The sequence below is a fragment of the Eurosta solidaginis genome, chromosome 1 (assembly GCF_040869045.1).
Source record: "Eurosta solidaginis isolate ZX-2024a chromosome 1, ASM4086904v1, whole genome shotgun sequence".
NCBI lineage: Eukaryota > Metazoa > Arthropoda > Insecta > Diptera > Tephritidae > Eurosta > Eurosta solidaginis.
In genome coordinates, this window is record NC_090319.1 from 320,207,130 (window position 1) to 320,216,527 (window position 9,398).

Genomic DNA, 9,398 nt, shown 5'->3' on the forward strand with positions numbered 1-9,398 from the left:
AGTAAGCTTTCTTTTAAGAGGTGACATACGATTGATTATCCAAGAGAAGCTTCAGAGACTCCTCGCTTTTCATAATCCAGCCAAGATTCACATCCCTCACGAACCCATAGGCATCAAAATCTTTAGAAAAAGAAACTCGATCTGAATCAGAGGTATATCGCGCCTTATATATATTTTTTTTTTAGGTACACAAGGTTGCAGGACTCCTTTGATGTAATTTTTCTAAACCTCACGGATGTATTTTAGACTTCCACTTTTTCTCAATAGCTCCTCCACGAACCTTACAGCTCCCATCCCGTTTGTAACTTATTTCACTAACAGTAAAGTCGTTGAGTGATTGCGACCATCAAATAGGCTTGCCTTCCCCCTCTAAGTAAGCTGAACTGTTTGCAAGCCCATGTGAAGCTTATACCAGAGTGTCTGTTGCTATTTCGCATAGGTACAAACTCATGACATGCATCGGTAGAGAAAGCTTTTGTTGCTTGCTACTTCACCAATCCCAATTGGTGCTTTAAGGGTTACCAGAGAATTTTAAGAACCCACTAACCAGAGTGAAGTCTAAGACCACCTATCTTACATTTAACAAAAGTCGAGTCATTTCCCCTGTTACATATAAAGAACCTTGCTTAGGCGGTGATTTTACCAAAGAAAGCAGTTGATGGACACGTTTCTTCTCCATGGGCCGTATGTTGGGAAACCATGCACAGACTGCCGTCGCCTCAATCGAGACCGACTGTCGTCACATCATTGTTGCTGAAATTACAGAGGAGAAAGACTTCTTCAAGCACACAGGATCTTGGTCTAGATACTTCCCTGGGCAACAATAAATTATTTAGCTACTCCTAAATACAGAAATCTTCCCGGAGTTTCAGGCAGTCATGGCTGCTTCGTAAGGACATTGCTCAATGCAGAAGAACAAATAAGCGGGGACCGCCCTAGAGTGCCAACTTAGCATTTGGTTGAAGAACGCCTTGTATCAGAATTGTTTTCAAAAAAGCCCAACTTTAGCTCAAAGTGTACTAAACTTGGTCTGAGATAGAGCACTTTTAAGTAAAATTCTGACTTTTAAAAGCTTTGGAATAAATTCTGAGACAAGGCATTTTTCAAAAGTTTACTGAGATCTATAGCTTTCGCAACGCCAGCTCAGATGGAGTGATAATACACTCAGAAGTTGAAACGAGGATAAATGGTACTAGTGATATCTATTCGAAGGGGCAGCCTTCATGTTCCCCACGCAGTACGTTTATAAGCATTTACGACAGAAATGACGCCCCACACACTCTAAATAAACCGACATTAGCTAAGCCCAGTGCAAGACTCGCCTTTTCGTACGTCGCAAGAAATCACATAACATACATCCTAACAAACTTCAATAGGATAGACTTAATTTTTTGTAGTTGCTGCAAATCATATAAACTTAACCCTCAAACCAGCAAACTTTAAATAATGATCGGAAACGGTTGGGAATTTTTTCTAGCTTAATTAGCACATAACAAACTTAATTCCGTCAACAAAAAGTCAATATGTCGTTTCGTTTGTCTGCCAGGTGAGAAATAAGAAACAGTGCCTCCAGGCACTCTTGTCGGTTAGAGCAAACAAATTAACACTTACAATTTTTAGTAAGGAACAATGTTTTTTATTGAAATAAGTTTTAATAAACAATGAATAAGAACACAAATAGATTAAAATCTTTTCTCCTTCGTCAGAAATATTACTGGAGTCATTTATCTTCTCTATATTTATTCGCTTATGAAGAAGGAAAGCGTTCGTTGCAGCCATATCAATAAAATGATAAAAATGGCGCGTCATTACATCACGTGTCTTGGCTCTCACGTGATATCGTCCCATCAAACCATCCATTAAGTCGACGCCTTCCATATGGCTGTTGTATTCCCTAATTATTTGAGGGCAATCGACTTCAATGTTTTGCTTCTTCTTCCTGTCATATCGTTTGCTCATTCGGATTACTTCGATCGAATGGCTCAACTCCTACATAAGTCGAAGCCAGCCTAACCGCTTTATTGTCCTTCCACAGAACAGTACTAATATCGATTCCATATGCCGAGCCCACGTACTCTGTTGAAAACCCACGCTCTTTCTTTGCTATAGCACTGTCCGGTGGCAATTTGCAATTTGGGATGCGATTCACTCGAATTGTGCCAAGACCAAATATGCCACGAGCTCGCAAATAAACCAACAGAGGTAACGACGTATAGAAATTGTCGAAGTAAATTATATGGTACATGAAGTCATTCACAGTTTGGCATAACCGAACTACAACAAATGCTGAGCTGCCTAGATCGGGACAATTTGGTAGAATAATATTGTCTCCTGCGCTATTGTAGATTTCAAACCTATATGCGTAACCATACGAATCGCATAATACGAACAATTTGACACCCCACTTGTGGGGCTTGTTTGGAATATATTGTCTTAGATGGTGTTTCATTTTCGTTGAGCACATTTGTTCATCGACATTAATCAAGAAAAGAAATAAAACCTGATAATTTCTGCGAGTTGAAAATAGCAGAAGCTTACCAAAGGCGACCATGTTTTGGGATTGAGTCGAAGCGTTCGTTGAGAAGATCCGAAAAATTACGTATCCGAAATAACGGGTCATAACTTGGTTGCCCTTTCTTACCCTTTCTTCCTCATCTCGGAATGATAAGAATCTTTTTATAGCTTCAAATCATTTCAATGGCATTTTTTTGCGAATGGGTTCGAAAGGGTTCTTTCCCCAATAGCTTTCTAAATTCGGGTATCGATATATTGACATATATAAATGAATTCCGATGTATTGACATATTTCATCGGCATTCACATTGAATTTTGAGTTCATGTCCCCACTAAGAGCACACTGGTTAGTCTCCTGACCAATCATATCAATTATTTCTTTAGAAAAAAATAGAGAAATAATTGGCAGGGAGTTGAAAGCTCTATTATGTTGTCAAGTAAACGTGTGCATCCACGGAATGCGACCTCATTTACATGAAGTTTAAGAGCTGTATTGCGCCACATCAACTTGCTAAACTCAGCGGAATCTTTGGAAATTGATTTAATGTCTGATAAAATAAATATAAAGCAAGATCGCCATGAGCAAAGATGGGGGAGATATACTTACTTCCAACAAAACCACCATTGGTTGGCACTACGGCTGGACCGATGCCTTCGGGTCTTGGTAACGGCTCTCTTTCTTTGAATTGGAGTTGACGTCAATGCCGTGTAGGTTGCTGTAATCGCATCTGTTGATGGAATGTCACCTTCATCGCCAGTAGCAGTATCTCTGACTGTAGATGTTGTGAGTAATCGGCTGCCTCGTTGAAAAATTTTGCACTCGTATCCTTACCTCGAAGGCATTGGATATCAAGTGTTCGTCCTCTGGACTTATTTCCTCTGGTTCGTGGTTCAGAGAACCAGAGTCTATTCCACTGTTTGAATCTTCTTCATCACTTGTCACTACCGATTCCATGATTTCATGGATTTCTTCGTCCGATAACTTCAAAAATTTCACACACGACATCGTACAGCGGTATAAAAACAGTATATTTGTATTCACTTTATGAAAACAAGTTATGAAATAAAAGTAAAACCGACTATATAGAGCACTTTTTAATAAAATCAATGTGTAGAAAAGTTCGCGCTGAACGACAACAGTGCCCTGAGGCACCCTTTAGTTTTTGCACTGCCGGGCAGAAAATTCCACTTATTTTAAAACTTTAGATATTAAATCAGCAAGTTAGTGAGCACAGCTTAACGAAAAAAAATTATCAAGCTCCGCGCACTTCTCAAAAATAAAAAGTTTTGATATTGAAAATAATAAATTTCTTTATCCAAAAAAAACGACCGTTTTCTCCACCTTTTCGCACAAAACTGAGTATAGAAGACAAACCGTCCACCCGATTTTATTTTAATTTGAGAAAGAAAGTTCACTAGAAATATGGACGAGAGAGTTAAATTCATTTTCTTAAGAAAAATTTTTTTTTTCACACGGAAATCTTGATATTTGTGATGCATGCCCTGAGGCACTCTTACTGGTTAGAGGGTTAACAATTTCACCCCGTGCAATACTTAGGCGTAAGCAAAGTTTTCGATATGCGCACACACACATCCATCGGCTCATAAGTTTGAAGGCTTCCTACAATGCCCAATGCTGAAATTTATTAAAGCTTTACAACAGAGCCGGCCACACAAATACTAAAACAATTGCATAAGTGTGTGTAAAAATTGAGTGACAACTCCCCACAGTGTGCTAAAAGAAAATGTGGGCTGTGAAGTTCGAAATTAAAAAGGACTCTGGTTATTTGATTTCAAGCTAATCCTAACAATACTTACTTATATTCATATAACTAAGAACGCGGATGTCGAGCTAGCCAGATAAAACTTTTTTATAAAAGAAGGTATGGTGTTTCTTCAATGCAAAATTTACTTAAAAAATCACCTTTTCATCAAGAAAGAACTATATAACAAAGTAAATGTAAAGATAGAAATATATATTTTCAAAACATAAAGTTATTCAATAAAAAAATGTACAAAAATTAATAAAACTAAGTAGAACGTATAAAAAGTTACTTATATTAAATTATCAATATTTATTAATAATTAATTAATTATTATTAATTATTAATATTTAAATTGTCAATATTAATATGTATGTTCAAAGGAACTTAATAATACTAATTAAAACGTATTAAAAGTCACTTTAACATTGCAGCATATTGTTTTTATTATGTGCACAAAAAGTAGCATGGACTTTTCCTTTTGCTTTCACTGTTGATTTTAGTGAGTGACCAGCGAAAGAAAACGATCGTGATCGCACATCGTTAGTGCCTGTGTGAAAATACGAACTCAAATTGCACAATGTGCCACTTTTGGCCGGCTCTGCTTTAAAAGCTAGATGGAGAATAACACAATTCTACACTTATACACATTTTATATGTGTGTGTATTGTTTGTACATGAAAGTCCCTGCATTAATGAAGCAGACACGCCATTACGGTTGCCTTTCTTAAAAGCCCCGACACATAAGATGAATTTCATATCAAAGGCTGAAAAAAACGTACATTTTGAACCCGACCCCCTCAGAATTTGATGAAATTTTGCATGGGGTTACATCTTACCCACCCAAACACAACCTAATTTTTAGAAATTGCATTTTCGAAAAATTGTGGGCGTGGCAAGGTATCGAAATATCCGAAAATATTAGAAAAATGACGATAATAGGTACTTTTAAAGTGTGATTACTACGGAATGGCTTTACGGATTTCAAAGACATTCATACCATTAGAAAGGTATTGAAATAAGCTTTCAAAAAAATACACTGTATAAATTTTTAGTACACTGAAAAAAATTTTTTTTTAAAATAAAATTTAAAACTGAAAAAACACTTCAAAGATCAAGCGATTTTGAAAAATAAAATTTTATTTTAGAAAGGTCTATTTAATATATATAACATATCTGAAAACTAAAATGTTTTTTTTTTGTTTTTTTAATTTTTTTAAGTAAGTGCATCTCTTGGTTACTTTCTCATATTTGGATATCACGCGTAAATTAATTAACCAATTTGAAAAATTTTTATACCGTTAGAAAGGTGGTATTAAAATCACCTTTGAAAACATATACTGTAAAGATTCGATATTACACTGAACAAAAAAAAATTTTTTAATTTTCTTCTAAATGGGAAAACACTTCAAAGAACAAGCGATTACAAAAAAAAAATTTTTTTTTTAGAAAGGTAGATTTAATATATATAACATATCTGAAAACTAGAAGGGTGTTTTTTTTCTTTTTTTTTAATTTATTTAAGTAAATGCATCTCTTGGTTACTTTCTGATATTTTGATATCACGCGTAAACTAATCAACCGATTTCAAAAATTGTTGTACCGTTAGAAAGGTATTAAAATTACCTTTGAAAACATATACTGTAAAGATTCTACATTACACTGAAAAAAAATTTTTTTCTACATTTTTTGTTCAAACTGGGAAAACACTTCAAAGACCAAGCGATTTAAAAAAAAATTTTTTAGAAAGGTCGATTTAATATAAAAACTAGAATGGTGTTTTTTTTCTTTTAAAAAAATTTATAAGTAAAACCATCTCTTGTTAACTTTTTTTTATTTTGCTATTATTGTGTGACAAAAATGGTACCTAGCTATACTTTGGAAGTTATACAGATACAGATACTATGACTAAGTATTCTAATATATCCGAACAAGAATCGTATTATCAAATTTTTCAGACACGCACAATAAATAGACATACACTTGATAAAGTTAATTTTTTATTTTTATTTATTTAGATTTAATATACAACTTTGCGCAGCTCATACTGCTGACTTTCGGAATATTTGCTTACTTACTAGTTTGTTCAGGTAAACTACGCCTGTCCATGCTAGAGCGTTTGACGTCCGAAAACTTTGTTTTATTTTTTTGTATATCTTTGCTAATTTTTATCAATTCGTAAGATAAATCATGCCCAAAAATGTCTTTAATTTCCTTAGATGTCATGGTGTTTGGTAATAGAGATAATATTTTTTGCTTATCCAAATTATTTGAGCAGTTTTCGATTTGATATTTCATGTTCTCCAAAATTTGTTCGTAGTAAGCTTTGATCTTCTTTAGGTCTTCTGATAACTTTGACAGTGAACCACCTCCAAGTGAATCCGAAATACTTTGCGCAATTTGCTGTGTTTTTTTTTTGCAGTATGAATCCCTTTCTAAATATTTTCGCTTCATTGGCGATGGATGGCTTCCAAGATGAGGAATAACATGCTTATTTATATTGTCGACGAGTTCGTTTCGTTCGAGTGATTTAGTATAGCTGCTGCATGTTGGAACTTCCTTATATTCTTGATATAATTCACCGCTAGTCAAGATTTCTTGTGCCTCTTCACTTTCCGTTTCAGTAGAACGCTGATTATCAGCAATCTTGATAGCATCCTTAAGTTTAAAGCGACAACTTTCGCAAATACGGCAACGATGAATGTCGGAGACTGCTGGAAAATGCTCAGATATCAGCGCGGCTTCGTTTAAGCTAATGTTTCGAAGTTGAGAGGAACATTTTCTTGATAGCTGCACACATCTGTATTTATTAGTTGATTCCATATCAATGCCTAATTTCGTTTTGGTCTGTGTCTATCCGTTGTGTTGTTTTTTATTGTCCATGGGTGCTGTGGCAGGTAATGTCAATCTATGTGTCCGTGGTAGGTAACGTCAATATGCGTGTGTGTGCGCGGTATTGATACGTCCGAATTGTTACCTTTTCCAAGGGTGGTTTTTGTAGGTATATAGACATACCGCTTGTTAGCTAAGCGGTAGGTTGAGGTAGGTAGAAATCGGTGATTTTTGTCGTTTGGTAAATTTTTCGTTTTTGCTTGTTCATTGTTACGTGTTTGGTTGCTGTACCTTCTGGCTTGTGCTGTTTTTTGTAAACTAGTTTTAAGGGTTCAAATACTTCGTCAGAGATAGTGTTGGTTTGTTCGTTTATTATCCTGCCGTCAAATGTTTTTAACTTGTATATCTCCATGTTCTCAAGTACATTGAGCCGCCGACCTTTTCCTTGTACGTGAAGTATTCGAGCCGTTGTTTTGATGTTAGCTGGGGTGCACCCCACTGGAATAAAAATTTTTTACAGTGTATTTTTTCAAAGGTGATTTTAATACCTTTCTAACGGTATAAAAAATTTTGAAATCGGTTGATTAGTTTACGCGTGATATCAAAATATCAGAAAGTAACCAAGAGATGCATTTACTTAAATAAATTTAAAAAAAAGAAAAAAAAAACACCCTTCTAGTTTTCAGATATGTTATATATATTAAATCTACCTTTCTAAAAAAATTTTTTTTAATCGCTTGGTCTTTGAAGTGTTTTCCCAGTTTGAAAAAAAAAATTTAGAAAAAAATTAAAAATTTTTTTTTCTTTCAGTGTAATATATAATCTTTACAGTATATGTTTTCAAAGGTGATTTTAATACCTTTCTAACGGCATAAACAATTTTCAAATTGGTTGATTAATTTACGCGTGATATCCAAATATGAGAAAGTAACCAAGAGATGCATTTACTTAAAAAATTAAAAAAAAAAAACCCTATTTTAGTTTTCAGATATGTTATATATATTAAATAGACCTTTCTAAAATAAAATTTTATTTTTCAAAATCGCTTGATCTTTGAAATGTTTTTTCAGTTTTAAATTTTATTTAAAAAAAAATTTTTTTTAAGTGTACTAAAATTTTTTACAGTGTATATTTTTGAAAGCTTACCTTTCTAATGGTATGAAGATCTTTGAAATCGGTAAAGCCATTCCGTAGTAATCACACTTTAAAAGTACCTATTATCGTCATTTTTCTTATATTTTCGGATATTTCGATACCTTGCCACGCCCACAATTTTTCGAAAATGCAATTTCTAAAAATGAGGTTGTATTTGGGTGGGTAAGATGTAACCCCATGCAAAATTTGATCAAATTCTGAGGGGGTCGGGTTCAACGCATATTGGATTTGATATGAAATTCATCATAAGCACTTTTTCATATAGATGAGTTTAACCCAAGCTTATGCATTATGAGTAGATTGCACGCATTTTTATGGAGAACGGTAGAGTGAGCGACACTGGCGCCATCTGATATTGAAAAGTAGCCATCTCCCAAATTTTGTTACAAGCAAAGCATAAGAAGAAGAATGTGACATTTGTTTTGGTTAAGGGTGTTGACACACTTTGCAAGTGAAATTATTTTTCCCACTGGTTGGTAAATTTTCTAACATTTTTCGCAGGTAAAAACTGTAATATAACAAATGAATACGACACAAAATATGTTAGCAAGTATCTTTGTTGTAAGGGGATGATGATTGTTTTTATACGTTTCCAGGTCAAAAACAACAACACAAGTGCAATATGAGGCGATGGCTAATTTAATGGCAACAAAGCGGGATATCGCGCAGGGACTAAATAGGCGCCCGAAGGAAGAAGTGCAGTGGGAGGAAGTTGCTTTCCTACATTATAATCCGCCCATATTCCATGCTGGTAACTGCCTTCTGCAAAAAATCTCCAAGCAGTTACTACAATATTAAGGGCAGATGTCGATGTCGAAGTCCTTGGACGATTTTGCCCCGCAAAAGTATCTAACACATACTTGAAAGCATCCTTATCAAGTCGAAAGTTTTTTTTGAACCTAAATAAGAAAATAAGTCATTAAACTTTACCACTTTAAAGTTCAATTTCTTACAATTCGTCACTCATCTCAAATGGATTACACAAATCTAGCAATATGTGCATTTCCATTTTCCCCTGACCGTTTTCGTATGCGTTGCTTTTCAATTCCACAAATAATGCCGCGGCTATTGATTCCATTATAATAGAAGCTATAATTTGTGTCTGTTGGTTGAGTCCAGTTATATGCCAAAGCA